The following is a 16,661-nucleotide window of genomic DNA, read 5'->3' as shown; positions in this document are numbered from 1 at the left end:
CGATTTTTTTTCCAATTGTGGAAAAAGGTGTACACTCTTCAAAATTTTTATAGAGAACCAACTAAAACCACGGCCTTTCGTACGTAAAGAACAAAAGTTCAAAAATCAAGGGGGGGGGGATAAATGTCAACCCACATAAATCCCCCCCCCTAAATGACGGGCCTGTGAGTGTGACTATGCGCATCAAAGTGGGAAATTATGGTGGTAAGATTCTGAAGTAAAGATTTGACTAAATCTTATAAGATACACTGGAACCTCGTTAAAACGAACTTTAATGGATCATTAAAATCGATTACTCTTAACAGAATTCGTCTTATCCGAAAAACAAAAAACAATGGGACAGAGAATACAAAAAAGTCCGTTTTAGAAGTAATTCTTTTTAAGCGTGTTCGAATTAACGAGGTTCGTCAGTATCGTCAAAAAAAAAAAAAAAAAAAGAAAGAAAACTAATCAGCTCAAAAAAGAAAAAATAAAAATAAAAGAAATAAACTCAAAAAATTACGAAATTAATATGCTCAAATATGACGAAATTAATTTGACGAAACTAATACTCTCAAAACTACGAAAATGATTGTCGATTTGACGAAACTAGAATGAAGAAATATTTCGTTACATTTGACGAAATTCGCATCTTCAAACCAGAGACGAAAGCAGTTTCCTCAATTTGACGAAATGTTCGCTCGGAGCATATCCCTGAAAGCGATTTCGTCAGAAACGAAGAAAATTTCGTCGAATATGAAAGTCCATTTCTGAGAGTGTGATGAATAGTCTCTTACAAATCCTTTCCTTCCATAGTTTATAGGATATTGGTTGGAAATACCTGGCTTTGCGCGGAAGGAAAAAGTAGCATTTTTTAAAATTCATATACAGTGAACTCTATTTTGAACACTCATGGAACCAAACAAAAGTGTTCAGATTATTAGGGTGCTCATTGTAGAGGGTGACGGGATAATGCATGTATATTAGGGTGGACCGAAAAAGGGATATTTTCGAGAAGCAACTTCTAATTGCAAAAGAAAAAAAAAAAAGTTGTGTATGGAGATCCTAAGCATGGGAAAAAGAATTTAAAGAAATGAATATCAATGTCTTCAGATTGCGCGTTGGTAGCAAAGTTTGAAAAAAAAGGTAAAAAATGATCAGTTTTCAAATATTTTTTAAAAAATCCAAATGTTCCAAATTTTTCATCAAAAATCATTTACATACTTAATTTTAATATTTTTTTCCATATATCTTTGAAAATATTTACATTTCTTTACAGTTTTTAGTTCGAGCCTTAGCCGCAAAGTTACGTGAAATTAACCAAAGGTCGACATTTTTAGCTTATTTTGTACAGTGCAGTATTTCTTCTTTTAGATCCCAGTTATAATATTTTTTAACAGTAACTGTGCACTCTACAGCCCTTTTGCTGGAAATGTAAGTATAATTGCATTAACAATCCAGAATCCACCTTAACTAGATAGCTGCACTTTGTGTTTCAACCCTGGCAATTCCCAAGAAGAGTAGTTATCCACAGGACTTATATATTTGAAAAGTATATTTTCAGTAATTATATTATTTTTAACAAGTTTCTAATTTTCGATCAAAGCTTAATGTTGGACATAGACTCAGTTTTGGAATTGATGTTGGCGAACATAAAGTTTTTCATATAGATCTACCTCTTACGTCTTAATACCTCAAATGAATTTCTGCATATTCACCAACCAATTCCACAGTCCTTTCAATTGCCCGAGTTTGATGTGGAAATTTTAAGAATGCGTACTTAAGCAAATGTATAGTTCCTAGAAGTGATAAAATAGCCTTGTTTTCCATTTCATCACTGAAGTGGAGGTAAGTGAACACGTTGGTCAATCAATTAACTCTTTAACTGTTATACTAGAACGAAGCTTCCAATCTTAATATTGGTGAAAGAAATTATATTGTAGCTATAGAAGCATTTCCCGTTGGATAATCTTTTGCGTTGCACCGTAGTGCAGTCCACTTTCCTTGTATTTCGCCTCTAGTTCACTGCCATGACCAATAACAGTTTCTCAAAAATAGCAAAGTTAACATTTCATTGAATCACCGGATCCACGATGTTTAAAAAAATTGTTAGACACCTGACTTGTAGATTTTGTAAACTTAAATAACTGTACAGGTTCACGGAAATTTATTCTCTTCTTTAAATTTTAATTTTATCGAACCATAATTTTAAAATATATAATTTACGAGCTTAGTAGTTTAGTTTGCAAAGTATACAGCCCTAGACCTCCGTTAGCACATGTTAAGAAATGCTAATGACTGAAAGGTCTTGGTTTTGTGAAAGCGAGATCAATTTTGCACTATCGTGTCTATATTACATTGACAATATCCATCAAATATACTTTTGCTCGCTTTTTAAGTCAGTTTTTAAAAGTTCGATTTCATCCGACAGAGATCAATGGAAGTTAATAATAAAAATTATACAAAAACAGATGAACCATTACCAATAATTCAGTTAGTTTCAGCTCTTTTATACTCTGGCTGCAGAAATTGTTATTAAACTGGTTAATCAGTCGATATGTTGGGTATTTTGGCATGAGACAAGATATGGATTAATGAGAAAAATGAGTCGCCAATCCAACCTCAAACCTTGATCTAAACGTAGAAACTTGTTTAAAAAACGATAGTTATGTTGAATGTAAGTTACTTTACAAGTATAAAGTCTTGTAAATAAGTTCTCTTCTTGGGAACTGCAGTGTGGAACACAAAGTGCAACCACCTACTTGGGGTTGATTCTGGGTTGTTAATGGAACAAAATATTACCTTTTCAGCAAAGAGCTGAAAAATGCACATTTATTGTAATTAATATATATATATATATATATATATATATATATATATATATATATATATATATATATATATATATATATATATATATATATATATATATATATATATATATATATTTATATATATATATATATATATAACTAGGATCAAAAAGAAGAAATACTGCAATATGCAAAATAAGCTAAAAACGTCGACTTTTGGTTAATTTCACGTAAATTTGCGGCTCATGAGCGAACTAAACACTGTAAAGGAATGCAAATATTTTGAAAGTTATATGAAAAGACGATTAAAAGAAAGCATTTAAAGGGTATTAGAACAAAAAAAAAAATTCTTCTTCCTCTCTTCCTCTTCCCCGTTTTAATGACTTTCAACAATTGTGATAAAATCGTGACTGTATTTCTGGCTTTTACAATTTGATTAATAGGAATTCCCGAGTATCGATTGTGAACATGTTCATTATATGGACAGGAACATAATTAAACAGAGTTAAAAATAGCGTTCATAACACTGGGTTGTTCACATTATAGGGTGTTCTGAGAGGTCAGCTTATGTTAAGTCTATGGAATTTCGCCGAACACCATCAAAATGTACTCGGAATATCGGGATGTTCACATTACGTAGCGTTCAGAGAAAATCAAGTTTAAAACTAGAAATTGGGGAAAAAAAGTAGAGCTGCTTTCATCTTGTACCGATGTCTTTAATTTAAAGCTACGTAATTAGGGATGTTGCCATGAAGATTGGTTTTCTCGGAAATTTTAAGATAGAATTTCATCTTGAATAGAAGCAAAGAAACTTCAGGGAAATATATTGAGAATGTGAGCAAGCACTGTTGTTTTCAAATATGCACAAATTCGAAAGAATCAACAGCAAGACAAAATGCGGCAATACATACCAAATTCTAAAGTGGAAATGATATGCGGAGTCTCAGACTGTTCCTTAGCCATGCATACCATTGTACACTACATTTTAAAGCACGACAAATTGTATGCTCAACATAGAAAAAGAAAACTGGAATTTGTTTCAAAAATGCGATCGAAGAAAAGAGAAAAAAAGGAATGTTTCAAAAAAAAAATAGGGAATAACAATTATATTAAGGAAGATCATTGTTTGAAATATGAAAATAATATTCCGGCAAGAAATTTTACAATGTTAGACTATATAATTTGTTAGACTAATTTATAGGAAGTCAAATATTAATATTCTTACTACTACACTATTATTCATATTTATTTTGATCATTAATTAGCCAACTAACTTAAACTTCGGTGTACCTCATATTTCGTTTTGGGTAAAATTGTGGCATTATTCCAGTAAAATATCTATTAAATTCAGACTGTCACCAAGTTAGGCGACATTTGGTAATTTCTAAATTTGACGCAAAAAATATCTCCAAAGATTACGCTATCTTTGCAATAACTCCCCACTGTCTCTCCAAGGATTGTAGAATTGCATTTTAAAATTGATAGAAATAGGGAAGGGGTAGGGACAAAATGCAGGTAAAGCTTCTAAAATTAAGGTAAATTTAAATGAAAATTAATGAAATAATCGCCAAATTTAGCAGTATAACATTAAATTAAGCACCACTAAGAGCATAAAACTAACAGATAATTATAAAATATGCAATAATATCGTGACTGGAAGTATTAAACTAATGTAATAAGTATGCGAGTTAACGTCTCTGAACAGGAGCTTAAGCACAATTACAAGTAAGTACCAAACAACTCGTTACAGCTTTTTAAGTACTAAAATTTTACACTTTTATTGATCAAATGAGTCTATAAGAGGTTTACTACGTCTAGCTCTGATATGCCTATTCTAGGCTGTTATTCCCTAAAACTCCAGGCTCTTTGATGCTATAACTAGCTATTTGTTACTTTATTATAGTTTTTTCTTTTTTTTTTTTTTTTCATCTCGTGATCATGGCAAAGATACAAGCTGATGCTCATTAATTGCAAAAATAAGTTTTTGCTTTTATTTATCGTCATATTTTTACTATTATTCATTTCACCTAACTAGATCGGTTGTCCTTTACTTATAAGCGAGTAAAACTTTTATTCTCAATGAAAAGATTTTACCAGCTATTAAAGGAGCTGTTATTGCTGAGAAAATATAATAAAATTTGCTTTACTTACTATCTTACTTTTTTTTAGTATCAGTCGAAAACTATTTCATTTTTAAAAAGTCATTTCTTTTCAAATTTAGTCAAAAGAATAAAAAAAATTAGAAGAAAAAAACTAGCTAAACTATAATGCCTTTCAAACTGAACTTTATACTAAATTTTGTTAAGTTGCCTAAAGAGATCTAGATTTGAATAGTATTAAAAAAAAACTGACTAAATGCTTATATATCAATATATCTATTAATCTCTCTCTCTCTCTCTCTCTCTCTCTATATATATATATATATATATATATATATATATATATATATATATATATATATATATATATATATATAATCTCAACAGAAAAACATATTTAAATTTATTTTTACAGCCGAAAATAAATCGAAGCGGAAAACACATTTTTCCAATCAACAATGACTTCTGAAGTGATTTTCCTTAACTTTCTTAGTTAAGCTGGTAAAGAACTAAACTGAAAAAAAATCGAGAGAAACGACATCTGCATTTCTGTCCCTAGAAAATGTTTTCGTTCCTTCTCCTCACGCAAAAATGTCTTTAGCTTAAACGACGTGCCACTTAATTCTTTCCCACAGGTTTATCTATTATAACTGTACGCAAAAGCAGAATTAGAAAGTTTTTGTCGCATGCATAACAAAGATTGCTTATATTACACTAAAATAAACTGAAATTGGTTTTATTAATTTGATTATTATAAAATAATTAGAAAATCGCCTGTCATGAGATGACGGGTGAAAATTGCTTTTCTACATTTGAACGACGCAATTGCCTGGTTGGTGATACTATGATTATTGAAAATTAAACCCTAACTCCAGTCGACTAACCCTAAACTCAAGTAGATAGTGTTCATTGTTGACCACTTTTTTGTCTTTTCATTCCCTTGAAATGACACAGTCTTACCAGTAAAACGGTTAAGTCACCGGATCCAGTTCAGCCTTATCAAAATAAAGCATTTCCCTGCATGTTAAACATTATCAAAAAAGATTATCGAACTATCATGCCATGGCGCAAGTTTCATTGTTGGAGACGTCAGCGTCCGATCAGTGAATTTACTATCATATATATGAGGATGCTATGTTCTAATAATAGTGACGGAAAGAATAGAGAATGATAAAGATAAGAAAATACAATTATAAACGACGAGTATGTGAAAGAATAACTAATTAACTTGCAAAAAAAAAAAAAAAGAATAAAAACTTATTTGGTGAAGTTCAAAATAAAATGACACAACGTATCAAATGAACAAACTTGCAAAATACTTGCAAGCTTGTGTTTAGGATATGCATTTTAGCATACGATATATTTGCGGTGAAACATAAAATACAATTAAACAGTGTATGAAATGTACTAATTCGCAAAGTATTGCAAACACGTGTTTCGGTGGTACAGTAAAACCTGTCTACAACGATACTGTTGGGACCTAAAAAAATATCGTAATGGACAGGTTATCGTTATAGACAATTTGATTATTAATGCTGACATATTGCTGGCGTAACCACGGAAAATATCGTTATAGACAGGTTTATTGTTATAGACAGTATTGTTATACGCAGGTTTCACTGTACAAGGGACCCGTTTTTATCAATGCAAATAAATAAATAAATAAATAAAAGGGGTCATGGATGAAGATTTGGCTTTGGTTGGGTGTCTTTTCATCCAATAGCTCACTTATTTTTCAATTTAAAAAGAGGTTCATTATAATCCTGAAACACGTCTGGGGTTTTGTGTAAGTTCGAGCACTCCATACATTGTTTTTCATAACTCATATTAACCTCTTTATCTCAATAACTAAACATTGATGACTGGTTGAATTATACCACTTAGCATTATTTTCAAAAATTATATGTGAATGCAGTTTAAATATTTTTATTTTTTAAAACTTTAAATTTACATATATGTTATGATGTTGCATAGCTGATATTATAGTTTAAAAAATATAGAAATGTAACTAAAAATTAAAATTGACAAAATAGACATAAGGTAAAATCACGCATTGTTGGTACTTTATAAAAAAAGGACTGAAAGGTAAGCATTGCAAATTTAAACATCACTTAAATATTTTAAATAAAATGCATTTAACTCTGTTTTATACCTTTTTATTTGAATTTAAAAAAAATGTGTAATTTGCTTTGTTTAAAAAAATGTGTTTTGATTTGCAGTGCCTACTTTGCAGTGCGAAAAGTTAATGAACTTACTTTTCAACTACTAGTAGTTTTACCTGACCAGAAGTTTCATATATTTTCAGGACTTTTTTCCGAAAAAATTAATATTTTTTTTTACTTTACTTTTCTTATACCGTTCGACATTTTATTGAATCTAACATTTAACCAGATATGCATACATTTATAATCTCTCAATAATAAAATGAAACAAAACCTTTATGGTGCTAGTGCAAGAGGGAAATCAAATTCATTTTTAATTAGATATTCTTTCACCAACTGCTTTAAACCAGAAAACAATTGTCTAAAATCAAAGGTTTTACTATTATGAATTTTGATATCAGTTGAATGAAACAGGCTTAAGTAACGAAAACAAATGCGTATCGCCAAACCGTTTAAATCACAAGCGTGAGGCAAATGCTTAATATGTTGGAATAATACGAATTTCAAATCAAATGAACTTACAGGTCATTGTTTTCGTTTCGAGTATATTTTAAAAGAAAACAAGAACTCCGTAAAATAAGTTAAATATTGGAATTGAAGTATAAAGGTATCCAAGTAACTGTATGTTTAAAGAGAATGTAAAGTTAGTTATGCAGGTAGAAAAACAAGTGAAAGTCTTTATTTAACAAAAGTAAAAGCAGTTATTTCTCTTACTGGTAACTCTCATGTAGTTAACAGCAAACATTAGAGTGTGAAACATTATTTTATTAATTTTAAATTTGGTTAAAATGTATAATTAGTTAAACATTTCAGTATAAAATAGATTGCTTTTCCAAAAAAAAAAAAAATTAAAAAATTTACTTAAAATGGTGCCTTTTATGTACAGCTAGGCTTATGTACAGCTTTTTATTTAGCAAAAGTAAAAGCAGTTACTTGCCTTATTTATTTAATACTCTTATGTAGTTAACAGCAAACATTAGAGTGTGAAACATTATTTTATTAATTTTAAAGTTGGTTAAAATGTATAATTAAATAAATATTTCAATATAAAATAGATTGATTTAACCAAAAAAAAATGAAAATTCTTAACATTACTTAAAATGGTGCCTTTTATGTGAAGCTAGGTTCATTCAGAAAATTTGAGTGGTTGGGCAACAGTTTCTAAAAATTTTATAAGACAAAATCAGCAGTTTCCACAGGTCACAGAACGCTAAATTGAAATTTAGGAATTAAAAGTAATGTTTTCAGACGCCAAGTTTTGTTGTACAATAAGCAGAAAAATTAAGGAGCGACAATTTTAAGCTTTCTTTCAACGTTACATAAGTAAGTTATTTTTTCCTTAAACTTCACTGTTAATTTTAATTTATTAACGCCTAATAATGTGGTCGTTTTGAAAAAAAAAATTCTGAAAGAGCATGCTTAAAAACATAGGATCTGTGACCATTTTTTGAAATTTGTTTACGTTTAATATTTTTAAAAAATTACTTGAATCAGAGCGCTTTTATTTTTTACGGCTTCTGCCGATGACATCAGAAATGATGAAATGCCATTCAGTGCTGCCATCACAGTGCAAAATATTTAATTCGCATCTTTACTCACGTGTATTGGCAACGATATGGTTGATAGCAAGCGTAGAGCGCAATTTTAATTCGCTGCTTGATTATCAAAACGTGGAAACGTAGTAGAATGATGCGGCAAAGTGCATCATTTGTGACGTCATCAAGACCACGCCTTGTTTGAAAAATCAGACATTTTAAAAGATTAATTTTAAAAAAAACCTGTGGAGAAAATGAAAGTATTTTCTGGGTTCATGCTATTTATTTTTGTTCATTCTATCCATTTCAATGACTAAAAGTAGTACTTTTGACTGAAGGAAACCACCCCATTATGAATAGTGTCTTACCTCAAATAAAAGAAAACTGTTAGATTTTTAATTAATTAAATTTCAGCTTTTTCGGTTATTATAAGCACGTTTTCCTTCTAATAAACTTTAGTCATCATTGAAGGAATCTTTTAACAAATTTGAAATACGTTTTAGAAAGTTTATTTTCTTAAATGCAGAATATTTTACTGAAACGTTCATGTCATATTCTAGCGTAAACACTTATTTTAATTTATTTTGAATCCAGAATGTTGAACTCTTATTTTAAGAAATAAGTTGAGTTCCATTTTATTACATTACCTAACTGAATACGATTTCTTCGTTTTGTTCAATGCCTTGTAATTATAAGTTTTAAGCTCTCATTAGATGAGCTTTTAATGTGTTGAAGATCACTCAGTCAAGCATATTTCAATTAAGATACTTTAATGAGCAGGAAGATGTCCTTTGAGCAAAAAGTATCGTCAAAAATATTAATGATGAGTTCACTTTAACTTAAGAAAAGTTACTTTTTTTAATCTGATAAATGATATCAAAAGCAACTACAGCTAAACTGAAAGGATTAAAAAATATCTTCTTTACTTTAAGGTAATAGCAATTCTATAAAACTAGAAACTAATTTCTTTGAAATTATTTTAAAATTATTTTACTCGTTTTACTTCAATGAGTAACTTAATACAAGCTAAGTGCAATGAATTTTTTTATTTCACTGAAATATGACCACTTTTTTTTTGCAATAAAATGAAGTTAGAAAATTCTTGTCATTGCAGTAATTTCGTCATAACACATAAATTTCAATAATTATTGACCAATGGGTAAGAAAATAATTCAAATTAAGTTACTTATTGTTACTTCCGTATTACCGTGGGCAGGTAAAGGGTAGTATCTGCGAAATTTTTGTTTTTTTTTTTAAATTTTCTTGTAATTTTTGTCTTCTATTGTATGTTAGCTTTATTGTAAAACCTTGCATGCATGGTCTTCGCTAAAACAAAAGCACGGAGAAATCCATCATTTCCCTATTGTTGTTATTGAATCCAAAATGAATTTCTTCAAGTATATCGAAAGATTCTTCAGATACTGCCGTTTACCTACCTATTTCAATGTATCTTAGAACATGGTACTTATCAGTTGACACATCAGTTTTTACATAATTCACAGAAATTTCATTTTATATTAAGAAGGCTAAAAACTGGGTTGACAAAAATTGATTTCCGTAACAAAGAGTAAAAAAATTGAAAATCAATAGAACAAAAATTAAGTTCGTTTTTCATGCTTAAATTGTTTTTGAAATTTGTATTGAAGGTGAAAAGGTAAATAGTTCAGTTTTAGTGAAAACAATCTCCCTATAATAACTTTTTTTTTTCATCAATCTCGTCCCATCTATCTCCAACTGACCTGTAAAAATTTAAGATCAATTCTGAGACCAAAAAAAAAAAAAAAATAGATATCACTACTCAACCAATATTTAGCAGGAATACTGATAAAATTAAATGTTATTAAAAACTAACAACTAATAAGTTCACTAAACCAAGGCCATTCAAAGTATGGTAACGAAATAGAGGATAAATGTATGACATTCAGTGACTTAATTTTTCGAATCATTTCGATTGTCATTTATCTTAAACATCGCTTGCCGAAAATCATAACATTCCAGGCTTTAAAAATAAGCTTAAGCCTGGCTATAAAATAGGCCAGGCATAAAAGATAAAGCAAAATTTTTCATATCAATGATTAAATTAATTTGCATTTCTAATTATAAGAGTAAAGAAATAATTATTTCGAAAATAATTTTCACCAGATTTCAATGATAAGTTTACCTTAGTTAGAGGCAAATAAATTGCTATTTTTTCCTTTTTCTTTAAAAGCCCTTGTTCACTTGATTTCCCAAATTGTTTTGTGCTTCCCTTTGCACAATTGCGCTTAAGAAATACATTATCTTTGAACCATTAAAACAAATAAAAACTGAACATTTCAAGTCATTTTTTTAAAGATATTTATTGTTAAGAGAAAAGATATCTACAATCATAATTTTATGTTTTAAAACTATTGCCTACCATATGTTCTTTAATGCAAGCATGTATTCTGCATCGAGCGAAATACTTATTACATTCGAAGAATGTCAAACCAGATATATACGCAAAAAGTTATAAAAAAAAGAGAGATAGTAAGATTGAAAAAAAAAACAATCGAGATTTTACGTTTAAAAATCGATGCCTACCATAAGTTCTCTAATGCCTAACATGTGTTCTGCTGCGAGCTAAATTTTCATTATTTTCCAAGAGTGTCAATATAAACCGAATAAAATCGGGATTTTGCGCCTAAAAATTAATGCCTACCATATTTTCTTTAATGCCTAGCATGTATTCTGCTTTGAGTGAAATGCTTATTTTTTTCCAAAGAACGTCAATGTAAGTAGATACGTAAGAAATGAAACATTTGAGATTTTAAGAACAAAACAAGCGTTATGTTTTAAACACTGAAACTTTCAAGTTACTTTTCTGAGCTACTTATTGTTAAGAGAAAAGATAGATATAATCGGGCTTTTGCGCCTAAAAATTAATTCCTACCATTTTTTCTTGAATGCCTAACGTGTATTCTGCTTCGAGCAAAATGCTTATTATCTTCCAAGAACGTCAATGTAAGTAGATACGTAAGAAATAAAACATACAGCAATAAATCTAAAACTCTTGAGCAGGTTCAATCCGAATTTGTTTATTACTTATGTTACGGAACTAATAATCAAGATTTTTTAACTTAGTTTTACTCTCATTTATGTAATATTTATATTGTTTCCACTATTAATTCACGTCGTGAACTTTTGTCTTCTTTTTTTCTATAAGGTTCTACATAATTTAATTGATTGCTAAGATATCGTCAATTCGATACAACTTGCTGTCCCAAGTAGGACTCTTAGGAGTCAATCTTGTTTTAAAAACTGATTTACCAGACGAAACCATGTTAATAATTTTTGTCTTTTTAAATTTTACAAACTTTTTAAAAATATCTAAATTATGACAATGAATGTTAACTTGTCATTTTACAATTTTAAATCTTTATGTTTTAATATTTTAAATTTATAATTTGTGTTAATTGCTTTTTTAAATATTGTTGTTGCCACTGTAACTGGATTATTCCTGTAGGGTGCAATACTTTTAATAAATAAATAAATTAATAATAAAAAATAAACAAATATGAGACAGCGTGATAAAAAAGACGTCCTGCTTTAAAAACTAAAACTTTCAAGTTACGTTTCTAAGCTACTTAATGTTCTGACCGGAAAATCACACAAATAGTGCAAAAATTATTTAAAAAAGTTGAAATAGGCATAATTTTAACCAAAACATTATTCGCTCTCTTCCGCCCGATGAAAATCAAGGCCGTATTTGAACCCTTAAAACAACTGTTTAGGATAAAGGGAGAATCCTAAAATGAAAATTTCATTCAGTTAAATTACACTATAAGGCAAAAAATATTGAGAGACTTTGAAAAATTCTTTTTTTTTTTTTTGGATTTTGTAAGAAATAAGAGACCAATTGCTTTGTAACTTTTATCACATAAAAGGTATGATTCAGCTGTCATTTTCCAATAAACATTTTATTACACTCGCGTTTCAGGGATCAGTACCAAACTGAGGAAAAGAAAAAAGTTTTTTGATCATCGTTCATCTTAAATGGCTAAGAATTAGCTGTGAATTTCAGAAATTAGTTAGCTTAATATGTGCAAGTGTTTCACATACTTTCGAGAAAATATCATTGATATTTAAAAAGATGTGAGCGTTTCTTATAAAACTACGAATTTTTTATTTGAAGGTTTTTAGCTCATAACACTCCAAGATCTCCATCAAAGCTTACCAATCTTTCAGAAAATTTGACAGCATACAAGAGAAAGATTTAAAAAAATGAAATTAAAATGTAGAAATTTTAATAAAATAGGAACATTTAAAGTAATTAACTTTTAACTGCGCAAGCGCGAAAAATCGCAATTTTTAACTTCCATAATCTAAAACCAATTAGACTGATTCTTTAACTCATTATAAAATTCCAATTGAGTATCTTAAAAATACAGAATGTTATGAGTGATCTTAATGAGCCGAATTTGAATGACTCTTGGATAGGCAACGAATCGTGAGAGGTCGTTCACAAATAATCAGTTTTTATCATGACCACACTGAATGATTGTAAGCAAAGTGTTGCTAACTTGCGATTCGTCGCCTATCCAAGAATTATTAAAATTCGGCGCATTAAGATCGCTGATAACTTTCTGAATTTTTAAGAATATTCAACTGGAAATCTTTTCTTGAGTTGAGGAATCTAGTTGGGTTTCAGATTGTGAAAATTATAAATTGCTATCTTTCGCGCATGCACAGTGAAAAATTAATTGCTTTAAGCATTCATATTTTATCAAATTTTCAACGTTTTGATTTCAAATTTTATTGTTACACTTCTTTTGTAAGTTGTCAAGTTTTCTGAAAGTTTGGTAAGCTTTGACGGAAAACTTTGTGTGTTAGAAGCCAAAAACCTTCAGATAAAACTTATAGTTTTGATAGAAATGCTTACATCTTCGTGAATATCAGTGATACTTTCTCGAAATTATGTAAAAATATTATGCATAGTAAGCAAACTGATTCCTGAAAATTACAGCTTATCTCAGCTATTTACGGTGAATAATGATCAAAAAACATTTTGCTTTCCTCAATTTGTTAATGTTCCTCTAAATGCATGGTTGATATAGCTTTTATTGGAAAGTGACTGCTGGAGCATACCTTTCATGTCACAAAAATTACAAAGCAATTGGTTTCTTATTTCTTGAGAAATCTCCAAAAATGTGAATTTCTGAAAGTGTTCCAATACTTTTGATCATTTAGTGTATGAACAGATAAATAAATGCGGTGCAAATTTTAAAGTCAAATTTAAACTAATTTTCTTGAAAAAAGTACATGAGTTTTTAGAATTGAAGTTTTGAAAAAATGACGTTTGAAAGTAAAATTTTACAAATATTTCACTGCATCCCTGACCCATTAATGTTTAAATTGAGTTACTTTAAAAATGCATATAAACAAGACTTGGGTGCCGCTTAAAAGCTCTTCATTTTAAAAATTTGAATGCATAAAACGAAAAAAAAAAATTTTTTACGGTTTTAGAGGGTACCAACTCCTTTTAAGACATCATATTTCGATAACGGAGAGACGATCGCAAAAGACTATTTTCAGAAATATGTTTTACAACGCTCTTTCCATCGCGACATTTTTTAAAATTATTATACTATAGTGGTTTAATAGAGATTAAAAGGTAGCCATAATCGTGATTACACATTAAAAACTGAAGCCTATAATAATTTTGTCAATGCATACCATGAATTCTACAAGAGAATCGTTCATTATTTCCCAATGCAAATATATGCGTAAGAAATAAAACATATAAGGTACTTAGATAAAAAAGACGTCTTGTCAAGAAATCAATGTAGTAAAATAAACCAAATACTTTACTAACGTGTTCTTCGAGAGAAAAGAAATCTCTGAGGGAGTAAAACCGTTTTTATTTTCGACAGGCAAATTATTTGGCGTTCATCTGAAAGGCTGGAGGCATAATTCAAGTCACGTATAGGGGTAAGGAACTTGGATTATAACTGTAAACAGTTGCTTGCGCTACAGTCCATTTGATTCGTCATTTCTTTGTTTTTTAAACTTCTCACCGAAAGTCTAATTGTGACAGTGTGTCTACGAGCTTAAAGCATATAGAGAAAATTATGAAAATAACAATAGTAAAATCATTTAACCTCGTTATACCGAAGACCATCTATTAATAATAAATCTAACTTTTTGTGTATTAATTTGCCTGAAACACATAAAAACGTGCAATTTTTTTTTGGGGGGGGGGGAGTTAGTGTCTCCTTTAGAAGAGACACCAAAAAAAGGATGTTCTGAATGAGACGAAGGAAGATTATAGAGGAAACTATAATTTCACAGGGAAAAAACGCTGTATTTAAAGAATTCAGCAGCCCCTATATATATACTAGCGAATGATCGAATACTGCTCTTGACGTCATCAACAATGAAATTCACTCCATGGTATGATAATTTGATAATATTTTTTGGCAATAGTTGGCACGCAAGGCAATGCTTTACTTTGACGAAGCTGAACTGGATCCGGTCACTTAACTGTTTTACTGGTAGGACTGTTATTTCAGGGAATGAAGAAACGGAAAAAGTGGACAACATTGAACAATATCTACTGGAATTTAGGGTTCATCCACTGGAGTTAGGATTGAAATTTCAACTGACAAAACCTCACCAAACAGACACTAGATTCGTTCAAATTTAGAAACAATTTTCACCCCTCATACCTTGACGCGCGATTTTCTAGTTTTTAATAATTTTCTACTATGAAAATAAAAGTAAATAAAATAGAGACACTTAACAATGCGCATGCATGCAATTTTTTTTCCACGAAAAATTTTATTTTCGTTGGACGGTAAACAAGCTATGAACAAAAATATGTCGATGAAATTCCTTTGTTTCAGTGCTGTCATCAACGTACAAAAAAATTAAGATGCATTGCATCATTTACTTCTTCTGTATTTATTCATTAGTGTCTCTTACAGGCAACGCCGCGCCGGCACTGAGGAGGATGAAAGGATCTCGTTATCCTGGTTTAAATTCATCCTGTCACTTAGAGCAATTTTGAGTCATGTAAGAATTGTAATGTAAATCAACTCATGTCAATAAAAGTATTGCAAACTTACACAAGACAAAGAAAACTTCAAAATGTTTACGATTTGTCCATTTTTATTTCATTCCTTCGCAAGATTTTCACAGTTTACTTTCGTGAAGATTGCGATGCTGGAACATACATTTAAACTACTTCAAACAGTAACATCAGAATTATTAGATGGTTTATTTGTCTGAAAACAGTATTGCCATTTTTCTAAAATTAAGACAAAAAACTTGCATTAAAAAATGTGTCTGCCGAGTGCAACACAGGACTTTCTAGCATGCGTGCCTTTTTTTTTAAATAAATTCAAAAATACAAAGTGGTGCAAATTTAACCCACCTAACCTCAATCACTGTAAATGGAAACGTAAAACAGAAAGGTAAAAAACTATGAATATTAGTACAACATTAAATAAAATTTGAACGTTTTATTCCCCTTATGTTTCTTCTGAAAACTGGAAGATGGAATTATTTTTGAGGTCCTGATCCTTTTTTCGGATCGTATTAACGTATTTCTTTTCCCGCATCAAAATGAATTCTTCACAATAAAAAAGTCAGGAGCAAAAGGCAATACATTTTGTCTTTTTCAAAACGCTACGCTTTCAAATGCCAGGAGTTGTTTAGCAAAAAGTCTCTAAACAACACGAATTCGTTAAAGTTATTTCTTCGGCGTATGAGGATAAGACAAGGAAAATCTCAGCGTTTTTAAAATCCCAGTATTGGCCAAAGATGTGTTTTTCGACGTTTTTAAGCATCAGAGTGGGAAAAATTAAGAAAAATGCCCGCAGACGGGTGAGGAAGATTAAAAAAGAAAAAAGGAAAGGAAAATGCATGCCACGAATGAATTGCCTCACATTGCAAAATTTCTTATAATGGTTCACACACTATAATAAAGTAATGTGAAGATAAGTAATCATTGTAAATATTATACATAAGGAAATAAACAGATATATCCAGCTCAATTCATAAGCCAAATATCAAATGAGACAATTTTACGCATATATTTGAAATTTACTCCCG

Source organism: Uloborus diversus, chromosome 6 (genome assembly GCF_026930045.1).
Source record: "Uloborus diversus isolate 005 chromosome 6, Udiv.v.3.1, whole genome shotgun sequence".
Taxonomy (NCBI): domain Eukaryota; kingdom Metazoa; phylum Arthropoda; class Arachnida; order Araneae; family Uloboridae; genus Uloborus; species Uloborus diversus.
This window is presented reverse-complemented; position numbering follows the sequence as displayed.